Raw genomic sequence first — 24,993 nt, forward strand, 5'->3', positions numbered from 1 at the left:
TCATTATTGAAGTGAATAGGGGGTGGGAGTTAATAAGCTTGTCTTCTTCCCACTCCTTTTCGAGCTAGAATGCTGTTTTTTTTGTAATGATTGTTTTGTTATATATTTGATTATATTGTTTTTCTCGCTTTTGTTCTTAGTTGTGGTTTAAATTACCCGTCTCGTCAGTTGCATCTCTGATCATAACAATGTCATTTTACACAAACTGTCAGCCTCATCAGTAGCAAAAGCAACTTCAATTGAATCTGCGACATAGTTACGATCACGAGACACATTAATGGCACTAATGTGAGGGTCCATCAGGTAGTCTGAACAAGACGGAGCGGAATGATCACTTACCTCCTGGCTACTTACCAAACTGTTCCTTAAAGCCCATGCAGACATTTTCTTGTGAACGTGAGGTTTTTGTAAGTGAGCTGGTAGCTTCTAAATGGTAGGCACAGCAGATCTGTTCAGGATCCTCTTGCCCTGCACATGAGAAAATAGCTGTAAATAGCTTTATTGCTCTCAGCTCGCAAACATAACAGGATAGAATGTAGTACATAAAAATCTACAAAATAAAAGCTGAACAAATACTTTAGTAACTCAGTAACTACTCCTCTCTTCTGATGTTGATCAGCCACAACTTCAGCCAAACAAGATCCTTCACAGGAAAGGGCTCTCCTGTAAAAACTTGAAACATTACATGGCCAGCTAGATGTAGCTCACAAAAAGCTGAAAACAAAAGGCCAGATGACAAGGAGACTAAAATCCAAGCTGTCATCTTTAAAAGAGCTTGTTTTCTCTTTTGGATTCTTTGGACGATGTTCCTATAGAACTTTTGCCAAGAATACAAAAGATTAAAAAAAAACTTATTCTGAAGAACTGAGAAGATTTGCAGCTACTTCAGTTTAGGTTTGCCTCATCCTCAAACTATTCGGCAGTGGTACAGCGGCGTCTCTGCAGATCCTGGTTTTACCGTGGCATCTTTTGTTGCTCTGAAAGGTCATGTTGCTGAAAATAGGGAGGAGGAGATTTTCTGGATGAAATTCACCTTCGCCAGCAAATTGAATTTGGATCTGGCTCCAAAATGTATGGCTAGGTGGATGTTGGCACTGGAGAAATTGAAAGCACTGTAGCTCCACAAGCTTTAGTTGTTATGGTTGTGGCTGTCAATGGATCTTGGAAAATACCCATTGCCTATTTCCTCCTTAGCAGAAACGCCGGAAGTGAACAAGCCAATATTGTAGGAGAAAGTCTGACTCGCCTTCATGATATTGGAATTTGAGTTGTTTCTGTGACATGTGATGGGCTGAGCCAAAACCTTACCATGATCAAGGAGCTTGGTGCCAAACTGGATGTAAGTGACATGACTCTTTACTTCTTCCATCCTGAGGACCAGTCACAAAGAGTCTATGTTCTTTTGGATCCATGTCACATGCTGAAACCTATGAGAAATGCTTTTGCTGTTGTTGAAGTGATCCAGACAGAAGAAGGGGACATAAACTGTTGACATACATGAAAGGAGCTGCATAAGCTTCAAGAAAAGGAAGGTCTAGGATTGGCAACAAGTTGAGAATGGCGGCAACAGAAAATTTAAGTCCATCTAGCTGCCCAACTCTTCAGCAGCAGTGTGGCGGATGCTCTGAAGTGCTGTGAAACAGAGCGTAACTACCCTCAATTTAGATGTTGTGCAGCAACAGTTAAGTTCCTGAGAATCGTCAATTCACTTTTTGAAGTCCTTAACAGCCGCAATCTGTTTGGGCAGGGACTCAAAGCACCACTTAAGCCCTCAACAGTTGATCAGGCAAGGGCAATTGTCCAAAAAGGTGAATCTCACCTATGTGGCCTGAAGATCGAAAACAAGGCAAATACGTCTGGCTTCATTGCATGTGGTAGGAGTGTGCTTAACATCTATGAAGACCTTGTGGAGAGACCAAACTCGTCTTGCAAGTACCTTTTTACCTACAAGTTGAGTCAGGATCACCTGGAGCTGTTTTTCTCGGCCATCAGAGCGCGAGGTGGGTTTAACAACAACAACCCAAATGCCCGGCAGTTTATCAGGTAAAGAGAGGCACAAGCAACTGCCTTCTTTGAAATCCTGGATTCAATCCCAGCAACTGTCAATCTTGCAAGAAGGATGGATCAGGTGTCTGTTGAAGTGCAGATGTCTGAAGAAGCCATCACTGACCTCCCAACATTGTCATCCTAGACACCATTTCAGTACAAGGGGGCAGTAATCAACTACATCACCGGCTTCATTGTCAGAAAGATGAAACGCTGTGTTACCTGCATGCCCTGTGTAGAAGCTCTTGTTTTCAATAATTTGGATTCTCATCCTTTTGTTGAGTTGAAGAGCAGAGATGGCCTTCAAAGTCCGTCAGCTGGCACTGTTGTGGTTTGCCAGACTGCTGAAAAATGCTTTCAGAGACTGTTGAGGACCAGCGGGGGAAATGCACCGCCAGGACAACAAACCATAACAGCAATCACCACAGAGGTCCTAACACAGTGTTCAGACAAAGGCCTTTTTCCTTCTTTACACAGTCACATGTTTGGTGTGCGTCGAGGCCAATCATGTACATCTTTTGGTCAAAATGGCAACTGTCTGGTACTGTAAAATCCGCCTAAATCACCTGGCTAGAAGGCAGACAGAAAAAGCATAACAGGGAAAGGCTGTGGGAAGACGACTCACCAAGTTGATTTTAATGACGATTGATGAGAATCTTCGGTTCTATTTCGGTGTAAAGGTTGCTATTCCATGAAAACCTGGTATTCTATGTTGTAAAAATTACTGTGAGGGTCACTTTTGTGTGTGAGCCCTGTGATCCAAGGTTGATCCATCACAAGGTTTTCTCATTTTGAATCCGGACTTATTTGTTGTTGTGGAACCAAGGGGCTTCTTCAGTTCAAATCTTCTCTACAGTGCAAACTTAAGAATTTGTGCCTCTTCTGTGAGAAGGAATACTTGTTTATGCTCTGCTATTATACTTAACATATCATTAAATTATTAACCTCAGAACAATTGGATTACAAGGTAAGCATCCGAGCGTTGCCAGTATTTGGTGTAATGAAGCCTAGGCGCCAATGATCGCTTCTGAGAGGGCCACACCTCCACCTCAGCCATCAGCGTAAGAGCCGCACCTCAATCATCACCCTCGGTCCCGCTTTTAAGGGGGGGTCTGATCGCCAAAACTAATATACATGTCAATAAATCTTCCTAATCACCGCTTTCGTCTGTTTGAAGAACATTCAACCTGGATAGACTCAAACAAGAGAGGTGCAAATTACAAGTTTTCAAACCTGAGGACATTTGAACTAACATTAGATTACGCACAGGTAGACTCGATTTAGTCATTGGGTCAACATGTGATCATTCAGAAATGTTCATTCAACTTCTGAAGGTAAGTGGTTGCACTGAAAGGCACGGGGGGGCCTGTTCCTTCGCACATCACACTTTTCAGTTCTTTATTAACAAAAAATCGAAATCATGTATAAATTTCATTTCACTTCTCGATTGTGTGTCACTTAGTTTGTGTCTTTTACATAACATTTCAATTAAATATATTTATGTTTGTGGTCCATAGAATGGCAAAATGTGGAAAAGTAAAAGGGGAGCCCATACTTATGCACATCACCACTGTATATGAGAGACAACAAACGCATGGAAGTTTCACGTGATATTAAGCATGACTTACTGCAAAAACTTGCTGAAGAGATGTACAAGTACACAGCTTATCCTGAAGATGGGCACTACACAGAGGTTGCTATGGCTCTCATTTCCAAACACCCATGACACCATGAGTCTGGGTCATCGTACAACGTATCGTTCCACCAGCCTTAATTGACGAAGGTAAGAAACGTATTTTTCCAGAACAAAACATCTTGCAGTATGGAGAGGTGACAGGACGCATAGTGACAGAAGCGTCAGTGCACAGACAAACAGACATGATCCACTCACTCACTAACAAATTCAATCATTCATAGCTTATATTAATGAAATGAATGTCATTTGTTTTAACTTTTAACAGATGAATGATGTGAAAGTGGAGAACAAGACTTCTTTTAGAGAGATTCTTCTAGATCGTGTAAATATCTTTACGGGTGCGTCACACACTTTGTTGTTTTTATTACTTTTCTGTTCTATTACAGGGCGGGAGGCAAATAACTGTCACCCAGTGGCGGGAAATTACACTTGTCCCACTTAAAAAGGTCAGTCACTCATTCATTCATTCATTCAATCAATCATTTTAACTGCTGCATTTTCACATTCATTTTAAAAGCATACCACAAGAAGGTCAGATCCTCCTTGTAGAAGTTTTTAAACGTCTACGTCGGAACAGATGGATGTAGTGGGTTGTGTTAAAGAAATAGACCACTGGTTTTACCCCGTCTGTGCTCTGTTTACGTGACTGAGGGCACGCGTAAAGGTATCAACTCATCTAAGCTATGGCAAGAACATATCTCAGCATTTAAAAACAGCGGCCTATTTCTTTAAAGGGATATTTCAGGATTTTTTGACATAGGGCCTCATTTCCTAGTTATTGTTGCTGATTTCTGGAGATATTTTTTTGTAATTCTATGGACACAGACATTTATATGGTTAGTCTGGTGTTATAAGTGATTTGCCTCAGGTGCACTGTGGAGTGGGTCAGCCTGTTTTTAATGCAGGCTAGCTGATACCGTAGAAATGCGCTAGCCGTGCATTAGCCTAGCGCCACGAAAACTCTTCAAACATAAGAACTGCATGAATTACAAAAATAATATCTCCAGGTACCAGCAACACTCTGGATAACTAGGAAATGGGGCCCTATGTCAAAAATCCTGAAACATCCCTTTAAGTTTATATTGAAAATTCCATCTAAAAAGGGCGTTGCTCAGCGGACCAGGGGGCAAGCAGGGGGGCTTAGAGTTGGGCGTGGTCTGGGCTGGAATTGACACATTGGCGCCGTGACTGACTGCTAGCTAATGATGGAGGGTGACAGTGACAGCAGCATCGCCACTGAGAGGTCTTTTGAGGTGGAGGATTTCTCTCCACTTTCATCACCGTCATATTTATATTAAATTGTAGATATGTAAATTGTAGATATATTGTAGATATGTTCATACATGGATATTGAGGTATCATACAGACATAATAAGCTATGACTCTGCATCAACAGGTGTTTATGCGGCCACTGCATGTCATTATGCCCAGTGGAGAATGTGTGCTGCAGGGAGACACCAAAGGTATTATTGAATAAAACAAAAGCACAAGACATAATAATACAATTCAATGTTTAGTTATGTAGTAATATGCACAAAACATAACGACTTTTTCCTCCGCATCTTTAGCTAGCATTAATTGTCTCATTTGTCGTAGGTAATGCACAGATGTCAGCAGGTGGGTGTCAATACCTGCATTACTGAGCACCCGGGTTTTGAGGCAGTTGCCCTCAACCCATATGTACTGCAGGCAGTGTATATGGGACATATGTGCAGCTCTTTGGGGAGATGCCAGAGACTTTGGTGCACAGGTAAGGTTTTGCAGGATAGCCTATTGATTTAAAATGATGTCGTTGACAACACATACATCACTTCTTTCAGCAATTACTGGCACCTTGCGTACCGGACTGTAGTCAGGTGGTGCTGGGGCTACCTAGGTCAGCACATTCGCGTGGTGATCCCGTCCTGTGCTGTCACCCGCATCAGGCAGGAGTTCCCGGAGAATGTGGCCTACACAGAGTTCCCTCCTGCCCTGGATTTTCATGGCCAATAAAAAATATCAAAAGAACACAATTGCCATTCTGAACATTATTATTGTCTTGTCTTGTCCTTATATACACCCTTATATAATTGTATAGTTAGACTGCTGAAGCTGAGCCTCAGAATGGGATCTATTAGCCTATCTCAGTTGCAGTGTCTCTCAACTGAAGTTGATTATTCAGGACCCTCCTACATTTCATGGAAAGCCATTTGACTTAAAAATATATATATAATTTCCGTACATATTACACATTTGGCATTTTAGTCATCATTGTAGAGTATGTAAATGCCAAAATACATAATTCTACAGTTTTTGTTGAAATTTGCCTTGAAGTTTACTGTGCAACAACCCGTGAGGTCCGCAGGAGGTTGGCACCAAAGGTTATTGTAGCTTGCAGCATGCTAACATTTATGATGGTTCCATCTTTTGCAGTTGTTTTAATATTGGCTTTTAGCCTACGTATTGTAAATATATTCAGGAAATTATCTTTTTTTCACCCTACCTTTGAAATAGTTCATGACATAAAACTATTTGCAGGTGGACTTCAATAACTATGAAGGCATTATAACCTTTGTAAATGTTGGACAAGTCCACAGGGAACTGCTGAAAAAACAACCTCAGCATTTACTAGTACTGTGGTAATTGTATAAATTGTTCTGCACCAACAATCATTCTTATTGTGTTACAGTACATAGATCCTAAAGACAAGCTGGTCTACATGATTGACCCTGCGAAGTGTGACCGTGAACAGGGACTGTGACAGAGCAGCACGAGCGGGTGGCGGTGGGTGGAAGAAAATACCAGGGAGGTAGTCTTGGTGGTCCAGAAACCTTTTCTTGTTTTATTTTCTTGTGCAAAAGTATCAATAAAGTGCACAGGGCAAAAATAAAGTGCATCAGAGGAGTAACGTGTCTTAGGCAGCAGCAGCATTCTCCAATGTGAGGGGATCCGGCACCTTAAAGAGCAACTCACCCCCGCCGCTCGAGGCTTACGTCACTCACATTCTCTTTTCAAAACTCCCTCCAAATGGGCGTAGCCTGGAGGACTAAAGGGGACAGGCGGGGGGGTGAATGTTGGGCGGGTCTAGGCTATGATTGACACTTGACATTGGCAGAGATCAAGATGGAGGGCGATCACAGCGACGCCAGCTCTACAACTTCGGTGCGTTATTGGGAGGTGGAGGACTTCTCTCCACCGTCCTCACCGGAGGTTGAGAGAGAGGAGGCAGATAGCGGCCCTCAGCCCTATCAATTTGAGCCGCTAGCTCGCGAGCTAGCCCGCGCCACCGGGGGAGCCGATGCTGCGGAGGCTACGGAAGCAGCAGAGGCTGCGGAGGCAGCGCAGGGCCACAGAATGGGGCCTGTTTCTGAATGGTGTATATATATATTAGAGTGGAATAAAAAGTACGAACTGCTTGTTACAGGTCTTGAAAAGCTATCCTGTAGGGATCCGGACACCAAAATGCTAACCTGTCTGAATCGAACCTGTGTCAAGAGTGGGCAATTATATAGCCTAACACATTCCCATACAATTATAAAGTGTCCTTTGCTTGACCTTTTTGTATTTAAATTTAATAAATGAACCCAGACCAACGATATAATATATATGTTGTGTTATTATACAATTATAATATTGAAGACTCTGCCTCAATAGGTGCACCTGCGGCCACTGCACCTGTTTGTCCCCAAGGGAAAACTTGTGCTGCAAGGAGACCCCCCAAGGTATTTTTGATAGAAATTATGTGCACTAAAGAAACATTAATTTAACACACGCTCAAACATCTTGACTACACTACACTAAAGTCTTAGCCCTGACTTATTTATTCTAATTTTGTCTGTCAGGTAATGCGCAGATGTCAGCAGGTGGGTCATGCCACCTGCATAACCCAGCACCCCGGATTTGAGCCAGTGTCTCTAAATCCATATGTTCTCCAAGCAGTGTATGCAACCTATGTGCAGCTGTTTGGAGACATGCCAGAGACCATGATCAACAGGTTAGTTTGAGTTAGAGTATGACAATGTGTTGGCTCATTATTAAATTAAAAAAAAGCACACATGTATCATCTTTCTTACAGCTGTTACAGGCACCTGGCATACAGGAACTTTGTGCGGTGGTGCTGGGGTTATTTAGGGCAGCACATTCGTGTGGTCATCCCCTCCTGTGCAGTGACCAGGATCAGGCGTGAATTCCCAGAAGACGGGGAATATACTGGGTTCCTCCCGCCACTGGAATTTGTATAGTTGTATAGTTTTATTGTATTTTATTGTATATAGTTTTGCAGTTTTTGTTTTAAATATATGTTCTTAATCACCCCTCCTGGTACCTGGTTCCGCCACCTCCACCTGGTGGAGGGGTTTGAGCGCCTGCACTTTGTCCAACAGTCGCTTTCGAGGGTCAGAAATGTTTTTCTCACATAGTTATTCTAACTATGTGAACAAGGACTGGTCGTCACTTTGACAGCATCTCTACATATGAACGGCCGTTCAGTTCATCCAGTTTCTTTATCTCTGTAGCAGCCAAGGTTGTAAAAATACACTTTAAGCTAATATTGTAATTTATTATTGCTAATATCCGTCACACAGCTTAAAACAAAAATATACTTAATATATCAGTTAAATTGGTTACAGCTGATGTATTGCCACCCATTAGTTCATATAGTATTCATACGTCACAATTTACACCTCACAATTACAATACTGAGTGCAAAATGATGAATAAATTTCATTGTAAGAATAATGTGTTATCCTATTTAACCAATTTAGTTTTTGTTTTCTTTTTTTCATGTGTTTTTGTTGAAGTGAGTACACAGAATGATTGGACCGATGTGGGTAAAATCGTGAAATGACGGTTCTTCTTTTGAACAGAAATGAGGCGTGTCTGGCAGGCCAGGCAATTGTTCCTACACTCGTGAATGTAAGTGTTTAAATTGGCTACATAAGATCATGAGGACTCCAGTACTTTATTCCCCTTATTCCGCCCGCCCACTTTTGTCTCCTTTTGCGTTGTCTCAGCTCTCCCGTTGTACAGACTCTTCTGGTCGAGCGCGAAGCCCGTTCATTTAAAGGGGGCCTATTATGCAAAATCGCCTTTTTCAAGCTTTACATCATGTTATTAAGTCATTCCCTCATTAAAACCATGCCTGAAGTGTTGCCTTGGCACATTCACGTATTTTCGAGTAATCTGTAAAAACTCTGATGGCGGCCATTTTAGGGATAAAACGCCTGATTCCTTCAGGAAACGCCCTCGACCTCCAGGATACGCCTCCGACCTTTCGTCACCAGCCGAGTAACCAACCACTGCTCCTCAGCAGAACCCCCTCCCCGCAGTGTCTAGCCCTAAGATGTAAACAGAGTCATCATGGAGGATTAGCTCCATGTGTTGTGAACCGGAGCCACAGCAGACTTTTACAAAGACACGCATCAGTGTTTCTGTCACCGAAACACCCAGGATTAAAACCGGGGACAAGAACACTTATTTCAGTGTCTGGTTCTGCGCTGGGCCTTGATGATGCACAGAGCCTCCGGAGAAAGCTAATGCTAAGCTAAACCTCGAGTCATCACGTGAAAACGAGAAATATGCACAAATAAAGTCAATAAAACCACCACACACATAAAGAACCGTTTAACAATGATCACACACGGAGCCTGGCTTGTTGATTTGGAAGTTTATTGCTCACATTTCATCTACAATGGGTCATAGCCGAGTGGTTTTCTCCCGGAGCTAACAAGCTAGCCGCGACAAGCTAACGGGAAAATTCACTGAATACAAGCATATTATGCATTGAAAACGTCACTAAAACAGGCAACTGCTTGAAGCAGCCTTTATGATGATCACACACTGAGCCGGGCTTGTTGATTGTGTAGTTTATTGCTCACATTTCATCTACAGTGAGTCGTAGCCGAGTGGTTTTCTCCCGGAGCTAACAAGCTAGCCGCGATAAGCTAACGGGAAAATTCACTGAATACAAGCAGCATATTATGCATTGAAAACGTCACTAAAACAGGCAACTGCTTGAAGCAGCCTTTATGATGATCACACACGGAGCCTGGCTTGTTGATTGTGTAGTTTATTGCTCACATTTCATCTACAGTGAGTCGTAGCCGAGTGGTTTTCTCCCGGAGCTAAGGCACTATTAGCCGCGACAAGCTAACAACCTTCACCTTCACAACATTCATTGAAAACAGGCAGCATATTATGCACAAATAACGTCAATAAAGCCGGCAACTACTCGAAGCAGCCTTTACGATGATCACACAATGAGCCTGGCTTTACACATTTGTGGTTTATTACAGACTTTTCATCAACAATGAGCTGTAGTCGATTATAACAAGCTAAGGGGTAACCTCGAAAAACCATTGTCCACCTGCACAGATAATGTCCGTCTTTGAATCGTATGGGCTCCTGCAGATCCTGGTGTCTTCCATGGGGGTATAGTTAGAGATCCATAGGGCATGGCAGATGCAAAGAGAAGCCTCCAAACAGCAGTTATTTTTCAGGCAAGAGCCCCTTCCAAGCGGCCGGTGTGGAAGGTTCGTTTCCAAATAATATCCTGTGTGGCCATTGTTCACAAAGTGATAAACAGTAGCTCCTTTCCAACAATAAAAATTAAAATGCACCGATCGTAGTTTCAATACTGTTGAGACTGGTTGAGACACAACGAGCGCAGTGTTGTTGTGATGCCACAGACAGCGTGTGGAGGGGGCGTGTCGCAAAGGGTCAGAGGTTCTTAAAGAGACAGAGGCCTATTTCAAGCCATTTGCTACGCCATTTTGAAAGAGCAATTTTATACAAGGCAGTTATTCTAATTTACTGCATTGACAGACCAACAGAAGGTTTCGTCATCATTGTAGTGTCCTATAGACTGGTGCTATGTGGCTGAAAAAAGCATAATACCCCCTCTTTAAACAGAGAACGAGGGGAAATATTCTCCACTCAAATCTGATGTTTAGTCGATTGATTTGTGTAAAATGTCCAATGTCCATTTGCACCAACATGTCAACACTGCACAGTTTCTCTGTGCGGCCGAAAAACGGCTTTGTTTTCGTGTAGTGACTGATTTTATTTGGACTTCTCCAGTTCCATATTAACAGATAGGAGAAAAGGGGCGGGCACAATTCAGGACAATGCCAGGTACCGTGTACGGTGCGCGGTGTTTAGCAGAGGTGGGAGTAAGTCACTAAATGCAAGTCTCGAGTCAAGTCCAAGTCGTGAAGGTCCAAGTCTCAAGTAAGTCCAAGTCAATTGGTCATGGGGTCAAGTCAAGTCATAGCTTTTGTCAAGTCAAGTCAAGTCTTGCTTTAGCTGGCAAGTCACCTCAAGTCACAAACGCCAGCGTGTCTACTTTTCATGTGTTTAATCTTGAAAACAACGAGTGCTTTCTCAAGACACCGTAATTTGGAAAATTCAGGCTAAAATCAAACTTTTAAAAACTCCTGGATTTGGATTTAAAGTCTAATTAATATTTAAACGCCACAACATTCAAAATACATATATTATAAATAAACAGTCTATGTACAAAATTGCTGGGACAGCATTTTAAGGAAGGGGCGACTTAAAAAATATGAAATATAGTATTTTAAATATGAGCTGCTTTTCTCTGCAGTCTGAAACATAAATATAAAATAATATTTTTTATTTTTGTTAGTTTCTGCCAGTTTTTCTGTCAGTGGTTCCCCTGTAATGCCCCAGCTCCTGTATACTCGGATTCGCCCCTGCTCAAAATAGATTCCGCGTAGCCGTCAGTTCCGCTGTCACTGGGCTCTGTGCGGATGCGTAGAAAATGTCACTATTTCACACAAAGTGTCCTCGATAGTTTCCTCTGGGGAGTTTGTTATCACAAAAACAATCACACGACCCGATTAAGCTTCTGTTGCTTTCGTTCAATTAACTTTTTTTTCTGCCTCTCTCTCCCTCGCGCATGACGGGGGGGGGCGCACAGGCTTCATGCTTCAACGCGGTATAGCTCGCATGCTCATAAATAGTTGTTTATTATTTTATTGGGAGGTTTATTTCTCAAAGTCGTTGCTTTGTGCGCGTGCTCCTCGTGGAGCTGGAGCACTGGCACAGAGCAGAGGACCGGGGCGGACTGAAGTGGAGACAGTGGGCGTTGATGTCGCAGCCGGGGCGGAGCGGAGTGGAGCTGAGTGCACAGGCGGATGATGTGGAATCCCGGGGTTACAACGGAAGTGCCGATACAAGGCAAACAGAGGCAAAAGTGGGCGGGGCTGAATACGGTGAATAGGAGCCGGTGCGTTTTGGTGGCGCTGTAACAACAGTGGGGTTTGCTGGGTAAATGCCGTCTCATATTTGATCTGCTCCCTCCTTGAAATTATAAAACAACCTAAGATTTGCATCACTTCAAAATGCATCCAAATGTCGCTTCTTCTGCAGCTATTGTCCATTTTCTGTAAACATGCTGATAATAAAATTACATTTATTGAAGTCACCAGCTACTATAGCTACAGCATTAGCATGGGAGTTCTGAATGTGTGTACAATGTCACTTAATTCACTCAAGGCAACAGACGTGTCCGCCCGTGGATGTATGTAAACACCACAGACACATCACGGAGAACTCCCGGGGAAGATAAAAGAGGCGGCATTTCACAATAAGACAATCCAAGTTGCAAGTTTTGTTCATGATGACAATCCGTGCTCCAAATCGTTAATTTAAAAAAACACACACCTCCTCTCTTCGATTTCCCGGTGTGTTCTTTCACTCTGTCCGTGCAGTGGACAGAAAACCCGGGGGCTCCGCGACACTTCCGTGCGCAGTGTTTCTGAGGCTTCACTTACCATCACCTCCCAGAGCTCAAATCAAAACATGGCTCTGTAAACGTGCAGTGAAAACAATTGCTATACAGAGTTCAGGACTGTGATGTCGTATCGCTAAGCATCATGGGATTAAACAACAATAATAAACTAATGGAGATTTTAAAAGAGTAAATACTGGAGCTACATTACAACACAGTCAGGGCTTAAAGTATTCCGGGCAGGTCCGGCCTCTGGCGTAAGCAAATTTATCAGACTGCAAATTGTTTGTCCCGTTTTTCCGCGCATTTGTGAAAAACTCGCTTTTCCCACACTTCTTACGGTCCATGCATGCATCTCACACGCAGCCTCACTGTTACGTGATTCCTCTGAAACCAAAACAATGGCCACGCGGATGCTGTAGCCAGTGTTAATGGCTTATTTACAACTTTAGACATGTAAAAGAAGCAGAGATGGGGCAGGGCTGGTGAAGACAGGCCTGTTGTTATGGATTAAGTTTTGCCAAATAAACACTCTGACCAGACGAGTGAGAATCCTTGGATAAAGAGGCGAAGAGCAGCAAGTTCTACGCCTGATCCACAGTGAGTGTGGGGTTTATTTACTTATTCTGAGGAGAACAGTCGGGGAACGGGGGTCGCTTAAAACCTGTGCTAAAAGGCTCTGTTGCTCATTAATTCATCGCTGCATCGGACCTCTTCCAGGGTTGCCAGGTCTGGGCAGCCAAACCTGCCCAAAAATATCTGAAAACCCGCGGACATACGGCGTGGCTGGAATTTTCAATGTTATTTACTAGCTAACAGAGCCCATGTGCTACTGCGATGATGAGAAACCGCCCCTACCTCCCTCCCTCCCTTCTTGAAAAAGCAGCTCACAGAGCCTTGGCTTTGCCTTCGAAATAGTGATGTTGATCAAAAATAAGATAGAAATAGACAATTTGACATTGATTACAGCAAGGCAAAAAACCGCGGACGTTTTTTTTCACCCATGGAATTGCTTTAAAAAACGGCCAATTCCGCGGTTTAACCTCGGACCTGGCAACCCTGGATCTGTCCAGCCCCGGTACCTCGTACGAGTGCATGATGTCGGACCTGCCCCGCTCCGCGCCCCCCTTCTGCAGCCGTGTGCGCTAGTGATGCGCGGGTCGACCCGAAAGTAAAGCCTCATGACAGTTTCTGCTTCTCGTTTCCTGTCCATTCGCGATTTCAAAGGTTCCTCAGCGGCACAGGAAGTAGCAAAACAAAGCATCAAGTGCTAATTCTCCTGTAAAGTCGCGGTCACGTGGCGCGCTCGCGTTTGAGTGATATCCAGCTGCAGCGTGACTCATGCAGCAGTTTTTTAATGTGCGCGGGTCGGGTCGGGAAACTGAGAGGCTTTTCTCTGGGTCGGGTGGGTCGGGTTTAAATTACGGCGGGTCGGTGCGGGTCAGAAAAAAAGCCGACCCACGCATCTCTAGTGTGCGCGGTGAGACAGGTGTGCACGGGAAACACGCGGTGCCACTGGACACAAACTGAAAGTGGCAGAAAACAGGCTCTCATTATTTTACAGCAGTTTTCCTTTAGGCTCAGTCCCAGAGCTACAGCCACATCCAACCAACAGCCTGATTACAATACAATGTACAATACGACTGTAAAGTAACATGTGCAATAATCTCTGTATCAGCTGCACTTTATTAACTCTGAGTGATCTTCTTGAACGCCGACTGTAACAAGTGAATTTCTCCTTCGTGAGATCAATAAAGGATTATCTTATCTTATCTTATTAACAAAACATGTATGAGACTTAATCCTTTATTTACTTGATAATGTTGGTAAATATTAAACTTTACATTTTGGTCTGTATTTGTATTTTACCTGTATTGTTTGCACAAATTGGAAATAAATTAGGTCCAAATGTAAAGTAAATGTGTAATAAAAAGTGGAATAAAAAATGTTGGCCTAGGCTACATTGCCTATATACATGACTCTATCAAACTCATCTCCACTATTTATGCTGTTTTTAGCTAATTATTAGCCTATGGAAAAGGTATGCTAACAGCCACAAACATGGCGGATCTCCATGTTAACAGTGGATAGTGTTGGAGAGAACACTATTGTTAAATAGATTGTGTCCTAACTAATATGTCATTCACATATTAGCTGAGATACAGCTAATATCAGTCATATGTGTTATTGCAAGTTTTGAATGCTATTTTGTGGATTACGTTGCATTTATGGTAGGGTTGAAATCTGTCCTTGCGGTGTACGAGTAACTGAGCTCCATGTAGGGTTTTATTATTGTCTATTAGGAAGATGGAAGTAAAGTTCCCAGTCCGTTGAAACGTTTAGGGTATTTAAACACACTTTTTTGAGATACCTAGTGTCTTTCAAAAAGAACCTTTTAGATAACATCAATAAGAGAATCATTAAAGAATCAAATTGTTAGGTAAAATTATTGATGGCATTGATATCAACCAGACTGATAACCCCTCCACTTGGTCCTAGAAAATGGATGGATGGATGATCAATATTAGCCTGATAAACCACACCGTGGCCACACACGGTAAACAAGTGTCTGGTTGGCGGCTAAAGCCGAATCAATCACGACCGTCACAGAGAAATGACAAGGTTACGTCACTACTCGCTGCACCTCTATGTTGTTAGTTCAATTGACATTAGCCAAAACTAATCATGGATGAAGTAGTGGAGGATTTTGCCTCTGCGTTCTCCGTGTGAGTTTATATTCACTTCATATTTTTTTAATTGGACACAGCTGTCGTCACGTCCGCTAATCGCTGATTGGTTTATTTCACTGACAATCTGTGCGCGTTAGACCCGCCCCTTCAAACTGCTCCAATTGCTCCGTGACCAGACTAACTCCCTGCATGGAATGGACAGGGAAGAGTATGGCAGAGCCAGGCAAGATCAATATCACTGACTTGTCCAAAGGAAGCAGGGTTTACTGGGTACAGAGAAAACATCTTCTTTGAGAATCTGAACAAAGCCTTCCAGAAGGTTGATAGGGTCTTCATTTTTTGTCATCAGGAAGTCTCTGATTGTCTTTGCCTTTGACTTGCAGGCCATCGTTTTTTATAAAAGAGTGAATTGTGTCCAGTTCCTCTAACAATGGTTCCATTCAAGTTGCAGTCTGGGAAAGAACATGGATATCATCTTCTCATCACTTTCTAACTTGAGAAGATCGTCCACAGGAATCCTAACCATTTCTCTACGGTCTTTAGCACTCAGCTTTTTTTTCCGTTAATGCTTTACGCAACTTTGGGGGAAACTTGCTCCATGGAATGCATTAAGACTCATCAGGGACAGATGATTTTGGATCAGTTGTAATTGTAGACAATGTGGTGTGGGCGCAGCATCCGAAACACTTTCTGGCACTGTAGACAGAAAAGGAGTTTCACGTCAACACTACGATAGAGAGGGGACACAGATGAGATAGAGAGGGGACACAGATGAGATAGAGAGGGGACACAGATGAGATAGAGAGGGGACACAGATGAGATAGAGAGGGGACACAGATGAGATAGAGAGGGGACACAGAAGAGATAGAGAGGGGGGAAAGATGAGATAGAGAGGGGGGAAAGATGAGATAGAGAGGGGGGAAAGATGAGATAGAGAGGGGGGAAAGATGAGATAGAGAGGGGGGAAAGGGGGACAGAGGGACACAGAGATGAGAGGGAAAGGGAGAAGAGAAGTCGAGGAATTGTGTCAGTGTAAGATTGTGTCCACTAGTTTCTAATCTTCTAAAAAACGGCTGCAAAATACTGTGAATATTTTACTTGTGATTCTTTTGTATGTCCTAATTTAAGAACCACAACAAATAAACCAAAATCAATAGTTTTAACTGTCTTCTTTTTTGTGTCTAGCAAGTTAACAGTTTGACCTGAACACCGTTGCATTAATGCACATGCAGGTTTATGGTTTGACACAGGAAAACACAAATGCAACTTGATTTAAAATTAATTTAATAATTTAGTTAGCATATTTGTTTTATTACAGCGCTCTGCCTGCAGTCACTCCATGTGATGGCTTCTGCAATCCTCCACGATTCTTCGGTTGAAGCAAAGGGTGGATGGGGGAGTCCGATGTTAATGCCTCAGAACGGGGTGAGCAGAAATCGTTCCTTGATTTTTCTGACTACAAATCCTGCAATGTAGTTGACTGCAGCATCTTTATACTCAGATATTGCATTGACATCAGGGCAGTTGAAGTAGACTGCTGCAGTTTGGTCTTTGTTGGATTCTGTCATTGGTGCCTTGTATCCCTTGCCCAAAGGGTTCCTGCTGTTCAAAACATCAAAGGCAGCATCCATTGTCCTCAGGAAGTCTACTGTTTCCTCACAGCCTCTGAATTGTGGTAAATGCAGGTCTTTGTTGCAGTATTCAAGACTGCACTGCTGCTGATAACATGTGTTGCCAGATTTACCTCCATCTTTTAACCGTCCCACTTTATATGCGCCAACTTCAAGTCTGAGTCCTTTTTCTTGGAGCTAATTCTGCTCAACAAGGTACTTCCACTGAATCCTACCTGGTTTGCAGTGTACCTCCTTTAGCCACTGCATTCCTGAGCAGCTTAATCATGTGACAAATATTTAAAAGTACATGGACCGGATGAGGAAAAGAAGGTCTCATTGAATGAACATCAAGGTTGGCGCCAAGTGCTTTGAGCATGGAGAAATGGCATGATGGGCCTTCACAAGTAAGAGAAACTATACTTACCCCAACACTGTGCAGGCGTCGAAGGCATTCACTCACTATGGTGGCACTTTCATCACCCGTCAGCGAATCAATGAAATATGGGACAACACTGGGATCTTCCAGGAGTCATAGTCATCCACATCCCAGCGTTATATTCAATATGCTTTCAAATTGCCATTTCATCCAACATCAAAGCACAAATGGTGTCCTTACCCATCTTCTGGCGCTCCTGTACCTGGGCCTGAAGAGCAGTGAAAGACGCCTTGGTGAAGCCTGGATCTGAAGAGACCTCACTATACCAGTTCCTGATGGTGTCTGGATGTAGTAAGGCCAATTCAGAACACTCTCGCACATGGGCTTAAGCCGTAGCAGAGTAGAAGTGAAGAGTCAAAGCAAAAGCATGCAATTCCTCTGACACTTTTGACTTACTACCTTTCTCCAGTCTTGTGAGAATTTCTTGTGACTGTGCTGAATGAATTCTTTATCATCTCTGCACATCCAGTGGAAACAAGGCTTTTCTCTACAACTCTTTGATGACCTCCAACAGGGAGTCCACTCGTGTCCTCAAGCGACGGTCCAGCTTTTCCTCTGCAGAAAAGAACGGAGTCTCCAATCGTTGCATAACAGCTCTCAGTGATCCTGTGACTGCATAACAATGGTCCTGGGTAGTGTCAGCTGCACCTACAGCTTTGTTGTGAGGACATGACATTGGTGGCTCATTATCTGAAGACGCGTCACTGCAGATTTCAGGTTCTGAGCTTTCACAGTGTTCCTCAAACTCAAGATCTCCATCATAGAGAGTTGACATTATTGCTGCGATTAGCCCGAGTTGTCAGACACTTACCTTATGAGTAGTCAAGTAGTCAATAATTGTAGGAACAGCTGATGGTGTTGGTAGTTTTCTCCCACCTTTGATGAAAAAGCACTCCCCCTCAAACTGCTCTGCACACAGCCTGGAGTTTTCATCGGGCACCCAGTTTTTACGCGTCACTCTCTGCTCCCACTGTGACTTTCTCTTTTTGTCACGCACAGAAAACCTGAAACATTTAAGAAAGAAATATGTACTGTCGTAAGTCTTTTGAAATGTCTTTATTGATACATTTAGCCTATATTACATTAGCCTATATTATTTACAGTGGCCTTGTCACCAAGTACAACCTGCTCTCCTGTTTTCCTCCACCTCTGCCCCTCCCCTTTGTGTTTGTATGTCTCGACCTGTGTGGGCATCTCTCCCTCAATGGGCCTTTCTCTGCATTAATATAAAATAAAAACCTTTGTGTAATGAATGTATATTACTAACTAGTTATCCCATTCTGGGAATAGCATGTCATCTGAGAGTTCAGGACGAATCATGTCCTCTTCCAATATTTCGAAGGATGAGATTCTGTCTTGCAGAATGTTGGCTTTTATCTTGAAGTTGGTCTTGCCTCGATGGGCAAACCATATAGCTTCCTCAATGACGAAGACCTCCGAATCATCGGTGAGCACCATGTAGTCTCCTCCTTCGCTTTCGTTGGAACTACCAGACACCAGCAGCTCCCGCATTGTTGCTGGAGCCTCCTTCAAACATAGGAGAGAAAAGAAACACGCTTTATTCACAGAAAAGCTACAGTTCAACAGAATGACGACGAGAGAGACTGAGCGGGTTCCTGTTGTGCTTTGAGAATCTGAACAATGCCTTCCAGAAGGTTGATAGGGTCTTAGTTTTTTGTCACCAGGAAGTCTCTGTTCAAAACATCAAAGGCAGCATCCATTGTCCTCAGGAAGTCTACTGTTTCCTCACAGCCTGGTAAATGCAGGTCTTTGTTGCAGTATTCTAGACTGCACTGCTGCTGAAAACATGTGTTGCCAGATTTACCTCCATCTTTTAACCGTCCCACTTTATATACGGCAACTTCAACTTGCTCCCCGGTCTGAGTCCTTTTTCTTACAGTTAATTCTGCCCAACAAGGTACTTCCACTGGATCCTACCTGGTTTGCCGTGTACCTCCTTTAGCCACTGCATTCCTGAGCAACTTGTGACAAATATCCAAAAGTACATGGACTGGATGAGGAAAAGACGGTCTCATTGAATGAACATCCAGGTTGGCGCCAAGTGCTCTGAGCATGGAGAAATGGCATGATGGGCCTTCAAAAGTAAGAGAAACTATACTTACCCAACACTGTACAGGCGTCGAAGGCATTCACTAACTATGGTGGCACTTTCATCACCCGTGAGCAAATCAATCAAATCAAATCGAATCAAACTGCTCTGCACACAGCCTGGAGTTTTCATCGGGCACCCAGTTTTTACGCCTCACTCTCTGCTCCCACTGTGACTTTCTCTTTTTGTCACGCACAGAAAACCTGAAACATTTAAGAAAAAAATATGTACTGTTGTAAGTGTTTAAAAATGTCTTTATTGATACATTTAGCCAATTCGGGCGTTCTGCTCTCCCAAAATTTCATCCGATGGGTGGGGGAGCGACTGAATTTTGCGGTGCATTATGGGTGCCAAATCGTCTTCGCAAGTTCCGGTTCTGCTGGAGCGTTTTCGCTCGCTCTGCTGGCTTCATCTTCTGCTAAGAGAGGAATACAATTCTGTAGCTGATATTTTACGATGCAGACTTCGACTGTTCCGACTCCCTACATTTGGGGCTCGTACCTCCCGCCCCCCCTCCTGCCTTTTAGAGGACACTTTTAGCCACGCACTGCCCCACTGTACGGTCTCCCGCCCGGCTCGGAGCCCCGGAGGCCGGGCCGGATAACTAACCGTTGCCCCAGGGGTCTGTGAGCTGTCCCTGGGAGACTCTAGTAAAAAGCACTGACAGCCTCTGATTATCTCTCTGCCCAATACAACTTTATCGAGTCTGTGGTTTCACCGTGAGAACATCAGCCATGTCAAAAAACAAGTCTGTAGCCGAGCTGCTAACCGCTCGCCCGGAGCTAACTAGCTACTTAGCAGCGCATAGATGCGGTGAAAACAAGTATTATGCAATAATAACGTCAATACAGCCGGTCACTATATAAAGCAGCCTTTGAGATGATCACACACTGAGCCGGGCTTGATGCATTTGTGGTTTATTGTGGACTTTTCATCAACAATGAGCTGTAGGCGATTGTAACAAGCTAACGGGGCTAAGCTAACGGGGCTAACCTGGAATAACCATTGTCCACTGGCACAAATATCAGTCCTTTATTCGGACATATGGGCTGGATATGTGCTTAAGTACTAGGGAGATCCTTGTGCAGATCGTGTGTATAGCTATAGTTGAAGATCATTCATCATCACATTCTTCCCTCTCAGCTGAACTTCATTCACATTGTCGCCGTCTTTCACTCGCACACACACGTTTTCGTTCGCTCTGCTCGCTATCATCTTCTCCTAAATCTTCATAAACACCATCCGCTCGTTCAACTAGCAACAACAATTCCTCCTTTCGTTTCCCCACACTCGAGACACCCTTTCTCTTCAACCTTTCACGCAATTCAGGCGCTGTCAGTTGCTTGTAAGCCATATTCGCCATTACATTAAATCAACCGGAAGTGAAATAGGCAACGACGGATTTTTTTTTTTTTATCGCTCCCCCCGCCCATCGGGTGGAATTTTGGGAGAGCAGAACGCCCGAATTACAAGAGGCTTGTTTTCCTGCCACACACAGTTTGTTTGTTGACTTTACTCAGTCAATGTCCACCTTTTAATCTATTTTTTGCACCTGAAATATGTACTTACCTGTATTACCTTTTTTGTCCCTAAACCTGTGTGTGAACTACCTTCCTCCAGTCTGCCTGCCTGCCCATGTGCCAATGTTTGAATCTCTATTACCCTGCCAACTGACCTGAAGGATACTTACCAGTCCATCTCCTTGTGTTCAGTCCTCTGGCTTGTCTTCGTCCATCTCCAGGGGCCCCATTTGTCAAACTGTGCATGAGACTCTGACTTTGAAAGTGCGTAGGAAAGTCACGCAAAATTCTGAACACAAAGTTATTTTCTGATGTGTTAATCCCTGCGTATGCGCCGGTACGCACACCTGACCACAAGCTCTCCTTCAGTGATTACACCTGGAGCAGAGAAGCTGCGGACATCACGACACATGTATTGGCATCTTTCTGTTTATTCCATCAATAAAAAAATTCTAAGCACATGTTTAGAGCGTAAAGAAGAGCCTTAAGTGTTGGCTGTATTTGCCAATAGCGAGGTTTGGGTTTGCCCAAAAACACGAACAACTGTGGGGGCAGTTCATTCATCCAAGCTCCAAATGCACTCGCTGTACGTCAAGTCGGGTTCTGTGTAGGATGAAGCAGTGGTTCTGTTCAGGTGGTGTGAGTGAGGAGAGGTCAGTGTCCGGGTGAGGAGAGGTCAGTGTCCGGGTGAGGAGAGGTCAGTGTCCGGGTGAGGAGAGGTCAGTGTCCGGGTGAGGAGAGGTCAGTGTCCGGGTGAGGAGAGGTCAGTGTCCGGGTGAGGAGAGGTCAGTGTCCGGGTGAGGAGAGGTCAGTGTTCGGGTGAGGAGAGGTCAGTGTCCGGGTGGTGTCTGAGGAGGGAGCGGGCAATGGAGCCATGGTGCCGGTGTGTAAACATGGCATCGTGTCTGAAGGCCATGTGACCCGAGCTTTGGACCTCAACCCAGTTGGTCAGACTTAAATCAATTAAAGTCAATTAAAGCCCAACGTTTAGTTTTGGCCAAAAACGTTTAAAATTCCTGTCAGTCACTAATTACGCCTTTATCTGATTCAGCTGTGTCATGCGTTGCTATGGCGACGCCACAGCGGAGTGATATCCCAGTGATTTAACTACCGGACTACGTGTGCGGTTATACCAAAATAATGCACCAGCCAATCAGAATCGAGTATTCACCCAGACCATGGTATAAAGTCAAATAAAGCCCAGAACAGCGGGATCATTCCTGCTTCCCGTTTAAAAGGTTTCAGGCAGTGCGCATATGCACAGCAATGAAGACAGCAATCTGAAGGCAAACAACATTTGTTCTTTCAGACTGAGTGTACTGCCTGGTTGATCTGATTTCACCAAGTAACTAGAAATGCCGAATTGCAGTAGCAAATGCAGAAATTGCTGAAAATTGCATAAACTGTTGAAATTGCATACATTTGCATAAATGATATATATGGGATAAACTGTTTTAATTGTTTTAATTACATAAACTGTATACATTTCATACACAGTCTAATTAGCATAAACAGGTAAAACGCAAAAAATCCATATACTGTTAAGTTGCATAAAGGTTAGATTGCATAAACTGGTTTAATTGCAAAAAGTGGGTAAATGCACAAATTGGTTGCCGTCCCCCCAATCAGGGGGCTCGGGTTAGGGTTAGGGTTAGGGTTAGGTTAGGTTAGGGTTAATCAAGGTTATTATTAGGGTTAGGAACGGCAAATGTGATTCAAGTTGTGTTTCACTCACACAGATCTCACACATATTTTTAGAAACTACAGGGTCTTGGTTTTCAAATGAGTTATCACACTCGCATATCGGCTTTAAGCTCTCCAGTCAATACGCTTTGAGATTTGGATATCATTTGGAGAGAGGGAGAGACTGAGTGTGAGAGAGAGAGACTGAGTGTGAGAGACTTTTTTGACTCTTCACATGCATTTATTTTCAATTTCGTGCTCAAAACAACTCATAAAACCAATATTATTAAAATCATCCATTTACTTTAGAGTCTTTTAGAGAGACTTTAGAGAGAAAATAGGCTTATTGTTAATGGAAATCTGCAGTTGTAGCTTTGAGAAATAAAATGGGCATTTTGATAATAGAATTGAATTCTTTGCAAAGTCTTGCAGAATTATTGTATTCATTATTATATATCATATATATATCATATAACAGTAACACATCCAACCAAAACCAGTTTATACACAGCTTTTATGTATGTAAACTAAAGTACAACTACTCAAGAAGCAACACAATGAGTATTAAATGCTTTTAAATAAAAGTCTTGTTCCCTCAATGGGCCTTTCTCTGCATTAAAATAAAATAAAAGAAACTTTGTGTAATGAATGGATATTACTAACTAGTTATCCCATTCTGGGAATAGCATGTCATCTGAGAGTTCATGACGAATCATGTCCTCTTCCAATATTTCGAAAGACGAGATTCTGTCTTGCAGAATGTTGGCTTTTATCTTGAAGTTGGTCTTGCCTCGATGGGCAAACCATGTAGCTTCCTCGATGACGAAGACCTCCGAATCATGGGTTTGCACCATGTAGTCTCCTCCTTTGCTTTCATTGGAACTACCAGACACAAGCAGCTCCCGCATTGTTGTTGGAGCCTCGGTGGCGGCACAGTAGCACAGCGGTTAGTGCTCTCGCTTCACAGCAGGGTGGTCCAGGTGGTCCAAGGTCCACCTGGACGGGCCTTTCTGTGTGGAGTTTGCATGTTCTCCCCGTGTCTGCGTAGGTTTCCTTCGGGTACTCCGGTTTCCCCTACCACTAAAAAAATGCACAGGATGAATGATGTGTGTGTATGGAGGTGGTCAGAGGAACCTTTGCCGCAGTCGCGAAAGCGCTTCTGTCAGTCTCCCCCAGGGGAAGCTGAAGCTACAAACATAGTTTACCACCACCGAGTAAGGAGTGAATGCAGTGGCGGCTGGTCTATTATTGGCGCTGGGGCGCCGCCCCTCCTAACTATTAAAAAATAAAAATTAAAGTTTTCAGCTTTTCGCGGAAATGGTACGCTAGGAAGCCATGGCTAGCTGGCTGTGGAGTAGCTAACGCGCTGTTTTGCTTCCCTTGTTTACTTTTTAAAACTGCAGCGACCGATCGAGCCTGGTGTGAAAACGGTGTACCAGATATGAAACATTTTTCGGAAAAAATTAAAAAACACGAACACACAAAGATGCATATGGATAACTGCTTAAGATTGGTGTTGCTGGGGAAGGCTAGCATTGCTACTCAGCTGGATGATGGCCACCGACTGTATGAGAAAGCACAACGAGGAAGTCGACAAGAATCATTATATTCTTTCTAAACTGATTGACTGTGTCAAATTTTGCGGTGCTTTTGAATAGGTAGCGCTCACTACGTAGAATCTGATGACGTCATAATGTCAGATGGAGGGCAGGGGCGCTCTGCCAGCATTGTTAAACATGGAGGAGAGCTCTTATTGCGCTTGTCTTGACCCTAAATCTAAAGAAAGATATCGACAAAAAATAACAAAATATGTTGGGGAAGACCCGTACTTGATGAAAAAGGCGAATTTTTCAACTGAACTGGGTGACTTGCCAGCTATCGAGGCCGTAGATATATAGTTAATTATCTTGTACTTGCGACGTTTTTCTACACCACACAACAAATGAAAGCGTACAAAAGTATGGAGGCCTATAATTTTTTGTCAGCGGCTGGGTCCACGACATCGGAACCAAGATACTTAAGGATAACTATCGCCTTGTTGTTGGCAGTGTAAGATTTGTTTACTATATTTTTTGTTTATCGATAGTTTGTATGCTAACGCTACGCCACGCTAGCTGAGCCAATGTTTTGATTCTGTTGCTGCTAGGTTAACCATTCCCAAAGAAGTGGGGAAACATCCCTTAGAAGTTGGATCATCGCTAAAGATGATGGGGAAATTATGACGGCCCATTGCAATTGCATGGCAGGGTGAGTTATTATGAGGATCGTTGTTGTTGTTGTGATTTTGCGATTTTCACCGCATTGGTGCATGGTGGGCAAACACATGATTTTGTGAGCTGTTTATTTAAGTCACAGATCTTTTGCAGAGCAGGTCTTTTTTACAGAAGGAATTCTCTGTTTGTGACCATTGCTTTGACCCACCTTCAAACTTTTATTATTATGTTGCCCACCAGAGCCTTGTATGTGTT

The sequence above is a fragment of the Gobius niger genome (genome assembly GCF_951799975.1).
Source record: "Gobius niger genome assembly, chromosome: 10".
In the NCBI taxonomy this organism is placed as follows: Eukaryota; Metazoa; Chordata; class Actinopteri; order Gobiiformes; family Gobiidae; genus Gobius; species Gobius niger.